Here is a 17584-nt window from a genome sequence, read left to right on the forward strand (position 1 = left end):
GTCCTTGAGTACAGTCTTATAACCTTAAAGAACGAACGCGCAAAACCGCACGTCTTCAACAAGAATTACAATTTAAGGCCGAACGTAAAATAAACACCTGACCGAACGGTTTACACGGGACAAATACCGAACGGTCGAACTTAACCAAAATAAAGGAATGAAATGGTCGAACGACCATTACAACAAACACCTATACTACTGGCCGAGCGTCTCACTGCTCGGTCTTCACTTCAACTTCGACCAGATTCTCTTCATCAACGCCTCTTCCAAACGCTCGTCTCCCTCTGCTCACATCCACACGGATGATCATTGCAACGACAGGACGAACGTACAAAACGAGACAACACAAGGAAAAACGCAGGGTAAGCTTATGTAATTTAACTCATGCATCAACACACCAATTCAAGTAAACAATTCAACATACATGCTCATTTCAACGCACGCTTAACATAAAACTCAATACACGACTGACTGTCCGGACTGTATGATTTCCCGTGTAGCTACGACGTTCGCGCACCCGGGTGGTGTGGTAACTGGCACTTTCATCAGCTACTACCCGAGGTTAGTCCGTTCCGTCCAAATTACATTTATGGACTAGGACCTCCTGCCGTTCCCACGCATGACATACCCCCTCTATGTGAGGACGAGTACTCACGAAACATCAGGATCGAATCGCCTGCTAAGTCCGGCCACGATCATACTTTACAAATTCTCATAATCATCCAAGAGTCATTCCTCCCCGGAACGCTCGTTCAACATTCATACTTTCTTTCCATCTCATATACTGTTCATCATTCACTATTCATCATTCCATAATATTTTCATCATTTATAAGGAAGCCATCAAAGCCGAACGTTCTGTCCCCAATAAGACCGAGGACGAATCAGAGTACGAACGGTAGAGTTACAGTTACGTTCGGGAATGGCCGAGTAATATCTTGTTCATTTGGACAAACGCCATTTACCAGGTGAATCAGTTTAAGGAACTGACGCTCGTGAATATTCCAGGAATAATTTAAGTGTAGAGGCCCTAGGCCGAGTACATCAAACGCGAATATTTCAAGACTTCAAGGAAACGTTTTTATAAAAATTCTCATGCTGAACCCACTGCTAGTCAATGACCGAGCGTGGAAAATCTGAAGTTGGACGTACGCTATTTCAATAAAACCGAACACCATTTAGAGCGAGCGCTCAGTATAAGACCGAACACCAATTAGAACGAGCGCTCAGCATAAAACCGAGCACCCTTTAGGACGAACGCTCAGTTCAAACCGAGCACCATTAGGATGAACGCTTAGTTCAAAACCGAGCACCATTAGGACAAATGCTCTGTTCAAAACCGAGCACCATTAGGACGAACGCTCTGTTCAAAACCGAGCACCATTAATCTTAAAATAACAACTGTTGAGGTAATATTTACGAACGGTATTATATAAAAAGAATGGGGTTTATCACAGAAAACTCAGATACGACCGTACTTGGCCGAACGCTCAAGCATGGTATTGTGACACGAGGACGCTCGTCCTCGACTAGAGTTCTATTTAAATGAAAGAATCAACATTTCAACTGTTACTTACTGGAAAACCGAACGGTCAATGACCGTTCAGTACGAACGTACATATTCATGGGAAATTCTCTTACAATCCATTCTCATTCCAGTTCATATCATCATTAACTTTCACATTTCATACGATCCATATCATGTAAATTCATATATTTCATTCCACCAAATCAACGAACGTTCATGCATCTCAAACACAGCAACATCATGCATTATATTCATGCAGTTATATAACGAACGTTCACACAACATACATCAAACCAGTTAAATTAAATAAGCTTCCCTTACCTGGAAATGACCGAACGTTCTCAAACGCAGAGACACAACCTCTCAACCACTGATTCTCCTACTGTCAACGCTCGTTAATCCACTACACGAACGAACCCCGACACCAAAATCAGATTTACTCAACTTTAAGGAAGATGACGAACATACAACTCAGAACTGAGTTTGCATGCATGAAAAATGAACGTCAGAGAGCGGGGGACTTACCGATCCAGGTTCGCCAACCGAACGTCTTCTCTGGAAGTCCTTGACGCCGGGCGCCCTTCTACGGTGCCGGAATACAGAACGGAGGAGAGAAACGGTGGTTCCTTTAGAGAGAAGGCTCATGAATACAGAGAGAAGGTGGAGAGATTTGGATTCTCAGGAATGAAAAATGGTGTGCGTGCAGAGGGTGGAGAATATTTCAGAAGTTCTCAGCTTCTGCTTTCCACTCTGCCAGCGCACGTCCGCACTCCGCCAGCGCACGTTCCACTCTGACAGACACATGATCTGTTCTTTCTGGCTTATGATAGCCCATACCGGACGGTCGTCCATTCAGAGCCGGACACGTGTAATCCATTACCGTTTTCCATTACCGTTTCTGACTCAGCTCCACGTGCAACGGCTGGCGTCTGTTAGTGGGTGTCAGGCGCTGCTGTCGCCCATGTGTGTCGCGGAGGTGGCGCGCTCGGCGCTCGCCACGTGGACTCCACTAAGTGGACTCTACTAACGCTCGTCTTTTTTATTTTTTTGAAAGGCCTGACACGATTCTTAAAATCAAACTCTTGAACAAAAGTAAATAAATAAAAATTATTTAAATCTGAAACAATATATAAAATTACAACGTCTCAGCATGCAGTAATCACTTTCAAACGTTAGACTTTTCAGTATCAAACGTTGACCAGTCTTTTCTCTGCAAATGTCTCAAACTCACACAGATATTTTTTTAATCTAAAATAATTTTTAAACATTACTTAAAAGAATTGAACTTTATTAATCCAAAAATTCGTCAATTTTATTTCCTTCGGAAAGCCCCTGATTTTATTAAGATTATAATTTCCCTAATTCTATAATTTACTTCCATGTCACCCTATATTTGACTTACACATCAGAAGTGATATTTCCAAACAATACCATGTTGCCATTATCTTCTGCCACATCATCAAATACTTAATTCCATTAAATTGTATTTAACGGAAAAAATTTGATTGAAACAAATTTTATTAAATATAAACGAAACTGAAGCTTTTTAAAATGTTGAATCAATTTGACATACTACAACCAAACTAGAAACAAATAAAGCAATTAAACATATTTTTAGGATTCAGAAGAATTTATTTGATTGAAACAAATTTTATTAAATATAAACGAAACTGAAGCTTTTTAAAATGTTGAATCAATTTGACATACTACAACCAAACTAGAAACAAATAAAGCAATTAAACATATTTTTAGGATTCAGAAGAATTTATTATTCTTGGATATGTAATATTATTATTAAAATAAAATGTATATTACTCTTAACTAAAATATATTATTTGTGATTTAATTATCTTTAATTAAAAATATCTTTCCGAAATTTATATCTTCCTTTATTTTCTTTTTGTTTATTTTTTTCTCACGTCCTCTTCCAAGAAGAAAAAACCAGTAGGTAATATACTATTTGTAATTTAATTATCTTTAATTAAAACAATCTTTCCAAAATTTATTTTTTCCTTTATTTTCTTTTTGTTTATTTTTTTCTCACATCTTCCAAGAAGAAATTTTCATCGCTGTGACATTTGAAAATTATTTTTGCATGTTTTATGACACAAATAATGTTTTTATGTATGATTATGATTTTTTGGAAATATTTCTGCTCCACTTTTTATAACATAAGTTGTATTCTTGATTTATGATTATGATTTTTTTGTAAAATGAGTGAAGTTACTAACATAGTCTTTGACACCACTTTATGATAATCTAAAATAGGTACTAGGTACTCCTGCATGTGTGCATTTGGGAAATTAGTCATTTATTACTTTTGCAGAGAAACGCTGAGTTGCTGCCATGGTTGATGTGAAGGTGGTTGAGGTTTATCAACTCCATTGGTTTAGCAAGTCTTTTTAATAAAGAAATGATTGCATCTGTTATATCGAACTCTCCTAAACTTTATTCAAAGAAAGTCACAAGAGAGGGGTGAAAAAGTTTATCAAATTGAAAACAACATTGTGCAAGTTAAAAAAATTAATTGATAGGATACTATGTTAACATTCAATTAAATCTAACATTATTTCAATTATATAAAAATTGTAAGTGACTGAAAATTTTAAATCAGCCATTAAATTTAAAACTGATATCTTTTTAAAATTTGAAACTAATAAACAAATAAATATATATGAAATAAAATTGATCTGCTTAAGTTATATGCATATAATTGTTGGAGAGATATATATTTTAGATTTAACTTATTTTTTTATGCTATAATTGATCATAAATAACTGGCGGCACGATAAAGTTGATTATACATATACTTTTATGAAAAAACAATTGGCACCACTCTTTTTCATTTGGTGGCCATATTGCTGGACAATAAATTCATACAAATATGAAAAATATTGTTTTAATTTAAGATATTATTGATTTCATAATTTTATCACATTTTTTTTCCAAAATTTTAAAAAAATTATCTAAATTAATTTTAATCTCAATTTTCAATGCCTATTGAATATAACTTAAAAATATGTTTTTTTAGCTTAACCATTATAAAAACATATAAATAAACACTGTTTCAAACTAATTGTGACTACCAAATAAGATATCAGATATGGTGGAGGATCGCATCCGAATTTAGTTATTAATTATGACTAAGCAATGGTTCAGATTTTGACAGAAAGAATGCCGATAATCTCATAATTATGGAGAACTCAAAATCTACCTAATCTCATAATTATTAATGACAATTAATGCCGAAGGAATTTCAATCATAAAAATCGGAGGAAGAGGGAGCCACGTACATGCTCATGTTTTTTTAATTAAAAATGATTAAATTACACAAATCATATTTCCATAATAACATACATTTTAATTTTTAATAATAATATTACATACTTATAACAAACAAATTGATTATTTACTATTTGTATTTTTTATTTGCAGTTTTACAGATAAAAAAAGTTTAGTCAAGAGTGGAAGCAATTTAATCCAAACATGACAACTCATGGTTCTGCTTAAGACGATTCTTATAAAATCAAACTCTTGAACAAAAATAAATAAATAAAAATTATTTAAATCTGAAACAATATATAAAATTACAACGTCTCAGCATGCAGTAATCACTTTCAAACGTTAGATTTTTCAGTATCAAACGTTGACCAGTCTTTTCTCTGCAAATGTCTCAAAACTCACACAGATATTTTTTTAATCTAAAATAATATTTAAACATTACTTAAAATAGTTGAATTTTATTCATCCAAAAATTCGTCAACATTAACCCAAATTTTTTAGAATTTTTAAGCACTCTTATAATTTTAATTAAGTGCTTAGAAAACTCCTAACATTCTTAAAGCAGCACTATAACGAATCACTTAATCATTAAGTAGTAAAAATGCATTTTTTATTATTAGATTTCCCATAATCAAATACATTCATATAGTTATCAAAGCTAGTGCATCAAAAGAAAGTCCTAAAGACATGAAACTGTACAATTTTATTGTAAAAAAAAAGAATAAGTTACTTGTACTAATTAATTTTAAAATAAAATAAAAATAAAAAGTTAATTTGAAATAATTGTGTTCGAATTTTTTTTATTCGAATTGATTGTTCTGTTGATGTTTTTTTTTATCTTAAACATAATTAATGAAAAAATCAAACTTATATTTTTCTTAAAATTTTCAAATAACACTGATCATAAATCGTTTAATGGAAAGCTATATATTGATGTAAGTTTGTCATAGTTAGCATAGCATAGATGATTGATTCAATAACAGTAACAAATTTTAATTGTCTAATAGATGGCAACACCACATTACAGTATCTTGTTAACATTTTTCTTCAAATTATTTAGCAAGAACACATATTCATGTAGGGAAAATATCTCAACATATACAAAAACTAATATTTGGATACTATTATTATTAATCCAATTATAAATATGAACAATGTTCTGACTCTTGACTTTTTCTTTTTAGTCATAATAACACTACTTTTTTTCCTTTTTCTATTATATACTATATATATATATATATATATATATATATATATATATATATATATTTATACCTTCTTTAATTATTTTTTTGAAGAGAAATTTTTTAAATTAGTTATAAAAATTTGAATCCAATTACCTTGTTTTTTTCCTTATGAATAATTAGAGACATTAAATGGGTTTCTTAATTATTATCCAATGCCCCAGTACACTCTATGCAGAGCATATCAATTAGTGCATGCTTATTAGTCAAATATTGCTTTTGACATTGACTAGTGGACAGATTGGATAAACTTCATAAAATGTATTTAGAGGAAAAGAAAATAAACAGATATAAGCCATAAGAATACTTACAATGCTTTCAAGATTGGTTTTAAGAATAACTTTAAAGAATGAAATGAGTAAAGTAGTAACACTCTCACGTTGAGAAGCCATGCAAATGGAGATTAATCTTACTTCAGACACAAACAAAATGCCATTTCTCCTCCTCTTATAAGCTAGCTGTGGTTGTGCAGTAGATTTTCCACGGCTATGACATTTGAAAATGTTTTGCTACACGTCTTATGGCACCATTTATGTTATGTTATTATCTATGATTATGATCTTTTCCGAAAACAGGAAGATGCTAACAGAAGAGAGTCTATAAACGGTCTATGATTATGGTTTTCCTCCTTATTTGATTTATTAGATTTCTTTCGTGTATAGCTCATCAAAAGTCAAGCCTTCCACATCAACGTGTGAGAGGAGGAGTCAGCTCTTTCGTTTCCTTTTGAAGTTCTGGAGATCAACTGGTGTTTACAATTCTCTCTCCCTCTCTCCCTCCCTGCCATTGTGTTTACACTATATGATTTTGCAAGCTATTATTGTTACATGTTGCCAATGAAAATTTAATTAGTTTTCTGAGTAAAGTCTGAAAATATAGACATTATTCTATGCTTCGTAATTGTGGTATTTCTATTAGATTGAAGGTCGTGTTTTACAAGCTCCAAGGGTAAATATTTTTAATGCTTTTATAATTATGCTAGTACCTTGAAATGTGTATTTTTCTTGTTTTATGCATCTAGATATTAGATAATACCACTTTTGATGTTTGCATGATAATTTTTATATGCTCTCTAAGACAAATTGTAGACTTTTGATTTATTAATTATCAATGTTTGTTGAATCTGAAACTGATAATTAAACGTTATGTTCAGTTAAAGTTTGGAAATTGGGAGGATTTCAATCCAAGAAACAGGAGGTGGAATTTCAATCAAAAGGTATTTAATTCAACTTCTGATCTAATTTTTTTCTTCTTAGTTAACTGTTGTGACTTTTTGTTGACTGGATTTTTTTTCTACAGAAATTTGTTAGGCCTGTAAAAATTGAAAAATGGGCTGTGGTTAACTTTTCTGCCCGATGTGATGTACGAGGACTTGTTAGGGATCTCGTCAAGTGGGGTCAAATGAAAGGAATGGTAAGTTTTCCATTTAAGTGTTCACTTGGAAGCATAATAAACATGCTGACTACAGTTTTTATTTGTTTTTGACAGGCCATTGAACAACCTTTTGACGTCTTTGAAGAAGATTTTCACAATACACTATTCTCGCCTCTGGTTAGGGTGGAGAAAATGCTTCAATTATTGCAATACGAACTTCCAGGGGTTCCAGAATTTCTTTTTTGTCTTCTTCCTGAGAGGAATTCTGAACTATATGGTAACGTATATGATTCATCCTTAAATGTAATTGTTCAAGTTTCATTATTGATTAGAATTAATTGAATCTCGAAGGTCCGTGGAAAAAGAGGAATCTAGCTGATTTTGGGATTGTTACACAGTGTATAGTGCCCCAAAGGGTCAATGATCAGTATTTGACCAATGTTTTATTGAAGATCAATGCCAAGGTATGGTATTTTGCACTGTATTTATGCTCAACATCTTGTATTTCGTTTGTTATCACTGATTTTTGTTCATTGTGCAGCTTGGTGGCTTGAATTCTATTTTAGGAGCTGAACATGCTCCTTCTATCCCAGTTGTTTCCAGAGCTCCTACCATCATTATTGGCATGGTCGTGTCTCATGGCTCCCCAGGGCAAACCGATATTCCTTCAATTGCAGTGGTAATTGTTCAGGAATCGTGTGTGTTGTTATGATGCGTATTTATTTCAAACCAATAATTATTTAACATTGCACAAGTAATATGTTGATGTTTAGGTGGTTAGCTCTATGGAGTGGCCTCTAATATCAAAGTATAGAGCATGTGTCCGAACCCAGTCTCCGAGGGTTGAAATGATTGACAATTTGTTTAAGAAAGTCTCCAATGGGGTGGATGAAGGCATAATTAGGTAAACGTATATTTGTTTGTAATTCGTGAATTTGTCTATTGATGACATCTATTTTATTAAAATTTGGTTTATTGATAGACGTAATATATATAGTTCTTTTATAGCCATTGCAGCTATATATGTATACAGTTTTTTATTGTCTTTAATACACTTGTGGTTACTTTTCTAAGTTCATCCGTAGCTATTAAAGTATTTCTTGCATTATATTATGAAGTCAATTCCAGTTATGACAGCTATTGGAATTATGCTTTTAACAAGGTATATGTTATATGGAGCTATACATTATTTATTATTTTATTTTATATTTGCAGGGAATTACTTCTTGACTTCTATACAAGTTCTGGGAATAAAAAGCCTCAGAATATAATCATATTCAGGTTAACATTTTCCCAAATTTTAAATTGCGTTTGTACTAATTTTTATTGTTTTGATGTTTTATTAAATTTTTTGTTCTAGGTCTATGTATGGCTTCATTAAATTATTTCCCTTTTTTAATTGAATGATTAATTTTAGAATTATGCTATGAAATTACGTTGATGGGGTATACTCTGCAAACCTTTATTTTTGTAGTTGTTATTTTTATTATTTTGTGAATATTTGTAAAAATGTTGTATATTTTATTCTTTTAGTACTTTCTATATTTTTTTTTTCTCTATTTAGGAATGGAGTCATTGAGTCCCAGTTCAATCAAGTTTTAAACATCGAGCTCCATCAAATTATAGAGGTGCGTATTCGATGGCCTGATCAAACAATATTTTAACTATGCGTTTGTTTATTCTGTGGTTAATTACTTTTTTAAATTAGGCTTGCAAGTTTTTAGATGAGAACTGGAATCCCAAATTTTTGGTTATTGTGGCTCAAAAGAACCACCATACTAGATTCTTTCAATTAGATGTTCCCAACAATGTTCCTCCTGGTACGTTACCTTTTTGGAAGTTTTGCAAGAGTCAATAATATTTAGTTGTTTTATTGTTTGATCTTTTTTCCTTGGTGCAGGAACTGTGATTGATAACAAAATTTGTCATCCTCGGAACTATGACTTTTACATGTGTGCACATGCTGGAATGATAGTGAGTATTCGAAGTTTGTTGTTACTTTTTATCACTGCTATTTTTAACGTGGTTTTATTACTTTTGAATTTGACCTTCTTTTTTTTTTACTGTATATAGTGAATTCACATATGCATAATTATTGATTCATAAATGTTGTTTTTATTCAGGGTACTAGTAGGCCTACACATTATCATGTTCTGTTAGATGAGATTGGGTTTTCAGCTGATGATCTGCAGGAACTTGTGTACTCATTATCATACGTGTAAGTTGCTGTTTTAATATATTATTATTTATTCTCTTGACATCTAGAGTCGTTGGAATAAGATTTTTTTACTTGTGACAACAGGTATCAGAGGAGCACCACTGCCATATCTGTTGGTAATTTGTCACTCTATTTTTTTTTTCTTTATTTGTTTATTTGTTCTGGTTGTAAGTGTGCCTAATTTGGTGAATAAACTTCTGCCGTTGCTCCAATCTGCTATGCTCGCTTGGCTGCTTCTCAGATGGGGTATGAAATTTGAGGAAAGATCGGAGACAGCTTCTAGTCAGTCATAGTGGTGCTCCCCTGTCCCTCAGTTGCCTAGATTGAATGATAATGTTTCTAGCTCTATGTTCTTTTGCTGAGGAAATCCTAATGCTCCTTTAGAAAGGAAACAGGGATGAACTTTTATGCTGTTTAGTTGATTATTGCACATTTTGCTCTTGTGTTTACATGTGTTTAATCTTTTACTATTCGTCTATTATAATCAACTACTTGCACACATTTTGAATATAGCTTGTTAATATCTTAGTATTCATTGGAAAATATTCTTGGTTTTTCGAAAGTAATTTTTTTCTGATTGTCAGAAAATAAAAGTACTTTTGAAAACAATCATAACAAGATAATTTCCAGAACTACTGACAAACTTGCACTAGAAAAATGCAGCAGGAGTAGAAAGTCAACATTGGAAAATCATGTAGCAGAGAGACATTTCCTAGGCATGCTATCATACACATCAAGGCCTGACTATAACATTGATAAGAAGCATTTTCTTCGACATAAAAATAGGAAGAAGAGGCCAAAAAAATTATGCATTATGATCTAACTGTAACAAATCTAACTTGTTGAATTACTTTCTTTGTCTTAAGTAGAACAGGAATGTTTGGTATTAAAATAATATTTCAATAATATAGTTGAATCTTATAGAATAATTTAGAACATCTCCAATGATCCCATAGAAAAGGTTTCAACATTACATATTTTGTTTCCTATTTTGATTAACGAGGTGTCTAGATCCACTGTAATGGCTCAGCTTTTTTGAACTTCTTAAAAGCAGAAGTTCCTCCAATAAGCTACAATACAAGCTCCATTTTTAGTTTTTTTTTTTCACTAAAATAAAGACACTCCATTTTACCAGTTTCATAAAACTAGAAAACGGAACACAAGCTTTAGGTTATCCTAAAATTCTATTCGGTCTAAACTGGAACACAAGCTTTCCATATCTCCTTCTTTCTATGTTCATTGTATCCACCAAATACAAACCATCATAAACATATGAGTAATGAGAATTACTGCTACTACTGTAACTGAATGCACCATCAAACTTTCCAAGCACTTTGAATGCCTTTGGGAAAAAAGTTTCACTTCGTGATCAAAAACTGGAAGGAGGAACTTTGGCGCTGAAAAATAGCATGCAAGCTAGAAGTCCAGTGAGAGTTATATTCAAAGTGTTTGGAAAGTTTGATGGTGCATTCAGTTACAGTAGCAGTAATTCTCATTACTCATATGTTTATGATGGTTTGTATTTGGTGGATACAATGAACATAAAAAGAAGGAGATATGGAAAGCTTCTGTTCAAGTTTGAACTGAATAGAATTTTAGGACAATCTGAAACTTGCGTGTCCCTTAAGGACCATGGCGAAAATTCAAGGCAACTTGCAAAGTTTAGTCGTAGGAAGAAACTCAAGCCGAAAGTTTGTGTTGCCGAAAAGGAGGTTTGTTCGAGTTAAAGATCTTTCAGATGGTCGGGAGAATTTCCAAATCCTTTGTTCATGAAGCTTCCAAATGGAACTGAATGGAAAGTGAATTCGGAAGAAGACAACGGTGAGATTTGGCTGAGAGAGAGATCGAAGGAATTTGTGGAACATTATTAGCCAGACCATGGACATTTTGTTTTCTTTAAATACGAAGGAACTTCCTAGATTCATGTAAACATATGTAGCCAAAGTGCAGTGGAAATAGACTATGCATGTGTCAGTGGTGATGGAAACTACAACATTGATCAAAATGAGCAAGAACATCATAATGGATGAAGAACATTGTGCTGAACACATAGGAGGTAAGGATTCATTCTTTGTTTGTTTGTTATCTTTATATTTTTTATATTATGTGGATCATAATTTTATGTTAATGATGTCTGATAGCGAGATCTCACAAAATTTCTAAGATCTTTTTTGACATAACATGCCATTGACTAGTTTAGGCTTTGAATTGCATTCCACAGGTCAAAGAACTTCATCTTTGAACCAGCCTATTCAAACTAGAGCAAGAGAAGTAGCTTGCAATTTCATTTCATGCAATCCCTTTTTCACTCTTTTCATCGAACATTCTCGTGTGGGGCAATATTAGCTGGTGGAACTTCATATTATTTTAATATTATAATGATTTTGATATTTATTATGGAACTTCATATTTTTTTTAATTCTACTATTTAGATTTCAATCATGTTAAAATTGATAGTTTATGTTTATATGACGGTGTCATATATTGTTGGATGATTTGAGTTTAAATAAATATATTTATCAAAGTTATGAATTTGATAAGATTAATGGGAATTTGTATATTAAGGATGTTATGATATGCTTAAAAAGTATTTAAATGGATGGATCTTTAATATCAAAATATCTGAATTAGACAAAGTAATTTGGTTTCTGAAATGGTTCTTAACTGTTTTTTAATCGTACTAGTTTTAAATCGGTTTCTAAAGTCAATTTTTTTTTGTTGATTTATATTGCTTATTGAAATCTTTTAAGAATCAGTGTATGATTTCTTTTTGTATTCTTCATGTTTTCTTTTTCACGTTAAATAGGAAATGTTTTAAGAGAAAATGATGCAAATGTTAATTAAGGATTTAAATCATATACACGGTTCTTTTCCTTCCAACAAAATAGTGATATGGTCACTTGTGTACAACTTTGAAAGACAAATATTAAGGATAAAAAACAAAATTTAAAAATATACTAATAGCTAAAAGCAAATGAAAAGAAAAATGCATTTGGTAATTTTATTCACGTGCCACTTAATGGGAATACAAGGGAGGAAACCAAAATTAAATTTTTTGTCCAGGAGTAAAGCAACTTAACTTTTTATCACTTATAAATGTGTGGATTTTGTACATGTCTTTAAAATATATATATATATATATATATATATATATATATATATATATATATATATATATATATGTCATCGATAATTTTTTTATTTTTATTTTAAAAGAAGTTCTAGTGACTTAGAGTGGGGTATATCTAAGGGTGTATAGAAAGTGACTTAGAGTGGGGTATCTCTAAGGGTGTACAGAAATAGGATTGTTCTTTCTGGGTGTATATGATATAGTTGATTTGGAGTTGAGAGAAGAGTACATTGAGAGGGTTATCTCTGTGTCTTGCTTGTAAGAACTCAATCATTATAGTGGAATCCTTTCAATCTCAAGTTGATTGAAAGAAGACTGGATGTAGGTAGGTTGGCCGAACCGGTGTATATCGTTGTGTGATTCTCTCTTTCCTTTTACTTTTGCATTGTCATTCATTCTTTATTGATTGCATTCCAAGAAATCTAAAAAGATTTTGAAAATATTTTTAAAGAACTTATCTTTTCAAGGGAAACCAATTCATCCCCCCTCTCCTCTTTGTTGGGACATTTGGCCTAAACTTTTTCTATACCTTGGATCTTGACCTCGAGTTGTTTCACCAATCCTTCAGCAACTAAAGAATTAGTGTTTTCCACAAAAACTTGGAAATTAGGAGCAAGTTCTACTGGAAGTTTCAAACAATTTGCAATCCTTGGTTGCAAAAAATCATCGAAGCTACCGCTATTAAGCAAAATCTGGACCACCATGCCATTAATTGTGCCTGTAAACTTCGTAGGCCCAAGCCAAATGACTGTTTTAAAGCATTATATGACAAATGATGATTCTGATTCAAATTTTTCAACTCATGAGGAAGCTCAAGGGCCAACTCCGAAGTATCTTCATCATCCATTTGTAACAGCAAGTATTGCTTATTAGGACATTGATGAATGGGTGAACTTTTTATCACAAGTATAACATAAACATTTCTCCCTTCGGATCTGCATTTCGGCTGGTGACATTCTTTTGATATTTCCATTTTTTGGAAAAGTGGAATTGGGAGGTGTAGTAGGGTTTGGAAGTAAAGGTGGTAGGCTAGTGGATTTGATGGATTGGGATAAGGTGAAGTTTGTTTTGAGGCTAGTGTTTGAGCTTGTGTTTACCTCCATTGATAAGAGGCCTGAAGGTAGAGAACCATACTCCTTTGTTTGAGGGAAGGATGTTGGATACAAACAAAGTTCCACATCGGATAAAATAAGAGATGTACATGGGTTTATATACACATAAGATACCTCTAATGATGATAGGTGTTTTGGTGAAAGATAACTTTCAGTTAGTTAATACTTAATGTAATTGATTACATGTTATCCTAAGGGAGATGTAAACACGATTCCATGCTGAAAAGACGAGCTCGACCAGGATGATGTTTCCTTTAGAGAAGTTGTTATTTAAATAGTATAATTTTACACTCCGGATAGTATAATTTTACACTCCGGTCAACATCTCATCAGACTTTCAATTACATCACTGAACCACCAATGCAGTAGATATCTTCATTTGGAAAAATGGAAGTGAGGATTCCCTGCCTCCGCCACCACCTGCTATCCCATCAGATGTAGTGCCTATCAAAATGGGGCCAGAGAAAAAGAAGGTCTTGGGACTTCCAATAGTCAGGCGTGGCCTTGGTTCTTAAGGTATGAAATTGCAACTTCTCACTAATCACTTCAAAGTGAATGTTGGAAACACTGACGGTCACTTTTTTCAGTATAATGTATGTCCTTTTGTTTCTTCTGTATTATTAATTTTCTGTCTATTTGAATGGTGTATTCATGTCTATGTTTGAGCAGGTATCCCTTTCGTACGAAGATGGACGCTCTGTAGAGGGTAAGGGTGTGGGGGAGAATGGTCCTCAACAGGCTTCAGGAGAGATATAATTCTCAACTAAACAATAAGGAGTGTGGCTTTGGATACCATTACTTGCTTCTGCATCAAATTTTGTGTTCAGTCATCTCATTGATATATCTTATATTTGTTTAGGATAATCCAAATAACGATTCTGATATCATGTATTAGATAAAATTATAACCAGAAAGAAACATCAATATGATAAAACAAATGTTCTTACTGCTTTGTCTTGTGTTTCCGAACACAGAGTTCAACCTAAGCTATAGCTATAGTATAAAACAAGGTCGATATGAGATCCCAACAGGCCATAGCTATAGTATAAATCCGTTAGGTTATGGAAAGTTCTGGTTAATTAAACAAAGCAGTTGCAATGTACAAGTTTTTTCCATATCAACATTGGAATATACAAGTTTTTTCCATTGGTTGCAGAGCAACCCAAGGAAACGGCAGCAAGTGTTCTACTGAACCATACCCAGGTTCGCATTGTGGAAGCTAATGCAGCTAGTCAGCAACTGCAGAAAACCACTGTTCTCATAGACTTAGTACCCAAAGGAGTAAAATTTGATGATACCACTGCATTTTTAATATATAAGAAATTATGGCGCAGGGAGATTCTGATAGATGCTATGAAGTACTCCATGTTCATTATCCAGGTTATATATTTATTATCATTTGTTAGGCCTTTCTTTTTCATAAAGTGAATATCTATGGTACGTTTGGTTTTATTAGTAGAAATCTTCCCTACATTCATACTTTGGGATAACGAATGCAGGTCTTCCACCATCTCCACCGTCAACTCCCTCAGATGGTTCTGTTATAGATGATGAGCCAAATCCAGGACATGACCACAATGGAATGATGATGAAACCTTTAGGAGTAGATGTCCCAAAGAAGAAAAAAGGAGGGAGTAATGGAAGAATGATTGTTATAATTGTGCTGTCATCAGTTACTGCTTTTGTTGTATTCATTGGTCTTGCTTGGATCTGCGCGCTGAAATGCTGTGCCAATCTTCATGAAGACAAACCAGTTCCAGATGGTTTAATTTCATCCTCTTCAAAACAATCAAGTAAGTGCAATTAATGACTCTGTAAAAATTTTGTTGGCAGTTTAGAGATTGTATAAAGAAAGTTCTTTTTTATAATGATTACTGTTGTGAAACTGTTCTTAGACAATTTTGTAGCATATTATTTCCCTTTATTAAAGTACTTTTACCAATATTTGGATCCTATAAAACATAAGAATTGACTCCATTTATAGATGAATTATTTCATAAAACTTGGTTTGATGATCATATTAATATAAAAGGTTGATTCGTTTAAGTAAAATGTTTTATGATTTGTACAATACCACTTTTGGTAGGGCTTCGAAGTAATTTCACATAAAATGAACCCTTTGCAATTCAGAAGCTGAATTGTGATAAACTTTGGGTTGTAACCTATAATGCTAATTCAGTCTTGGTTGCTATCTGTGACTTCTCTTCATATTTTACTTCAAAAGTTGTTTTCTGGGAGATCCACCATCCATCAATTTGCTTTTCTGTCTCATGTTGTATGTAGAACTCATTGTAATTTTATATCTAAATTTACTCTTAGCAGGGGCTGCTAGGTCATTGCCTCGCGGGATCAGGTCAGGTTCTGGATCACAGTCTTTCAATTCTGGAACAATAACATACACAGGGTCTGCTAAGATTTTTACTTTGAATGACTTAGAGAAAGCAACAAATAACTTTGATTCTTCGAGAATATTAGGAGAAGGTGGTTTTGGACTTGTACAAAGGTGTTCTAAATGATGGGAGGGATATAGCCGTGAAAGTTCTCAAAAGAGATGATCAGCGTGGTTGTCGTGAATTCTTGGCTGAAGTTGAGATGCTTAGCCGTCTACACCATCGAAATTTAGTTACATTGTTTGGTATATACATAGAGAAACAGACTCGTTGCTTAGTTTATGAGATTGTCCCGGATGGAAGTTTGGAATCCCACTTACATAGTAAACAAAAGTGCAGTTTAAAAAAATTGTCATTACTGTTGGAAGTAAAAAAATATCATAGTTTTTGGAATCTGACTCTTGAATACTCTATTTCCATAGGAGCTGAGAAGGAAACTGGTCCATTGGATTGGAATGCGCGGATGAAGATTGCTCTTGGTGCAGCCCGGGGTCTGGCCTATCTGCATGAAGATTCAAATCCATGTGTCATACATTGGGATTTCAAGGCCAGCAACATCTTGTTGGAGTATGATTTTACACCCAAGGTCTCAGATTTTTGACTGGCTAGAACAGCACTGGATGAATGCATTGGTTAAATATGCATGCAATGTACTCATTTCATTCTAGTATATATAGTGTTTAGCATACCACTGAATTATATTGTTTAGGTACTTGATCTTATCTATGCATTCCAGTAATAAACCAACTCTCTGAAAATTTAAGCTGTCGGGTGAAGGAACATGGTTTTATTATAGCTCTTGGTGCTTCCCCTCTAGCTATATCCCATTGGGCTTGAACAATGTGCAAGCATACCTTTTCTGTTGAAATTCAACTTTTTGGTCATAATTTCATAGACTATATCATGAGTCATGAACCAACTTTTCCTAAAACTTCAGTGATTAAAGGATGGCATGTAAAAACTTTAATTTCTTCTCTTAAATTTCTTAAGATGAAAACTGAATTTGTCTCGCTGACATGTCTTGCAGCTACTTAGCTCCTGAATAAAGCCTCCCTTAAATGCTTCAATCGGTAGGTCTTTCTTGTGGAAAGCTGCCCAATCTGGTGTCCATCATGTCAAAATGAAAAGTGACTTCTTAGTAGAATTTCTTGCTAGCTAGATACCAACCTTATATGCACACCTTAGTATATAACATAGTTCAGTTTCTCTCCTGAGTTTTTTTGTGTTATATTCTGTTATGTCTTTAAAATACACTACTTTTGGTAGTGTACATCAGTATATTTTAAAGGCTTGACACAGAGAACGAA

The 17584-nt window shown here is 33.3% G+C and overlaps 2 pseudogenes; both read left to right on the forward strand.

Moving 5' to 3' along the window:
• The first annotated feature begins 6942 nt into the window (after nucleotides 1–6942).
• LOC108318896 (protein argonaute 4A-like) lies at nucleotides 6943–10033 on the forward strand (annotated as a pseudogene).
• Nucleotides 10034–11054: 1021 nt separating this feature from the next.
• On the forward strand, nucleotides 11055–17045 carry LOC108318888 (receptor-like serine/threonine-protein kinase ALE2; annotated as a pseudogene).
• The last annotated feature ends 539 nt before the right edge of the window (nucleotides 17046–17584 follow it).

Source organism: Vigna angularis, chromosome 9 (assembly GCF_016808095.1).
Source record: "Vigna angularis cultivar LongXiaoDou No.4 chromosome 9, ASM1680809v1, whole genome shotgun sequence".
Taxonomy (NCBI): domain Eukaryota; kingdom Viridiplantae; phylum Streptophyta; class Magnoliopsida; order Fabales; family Fabaceae; genus Vigna; species Vigna angularis.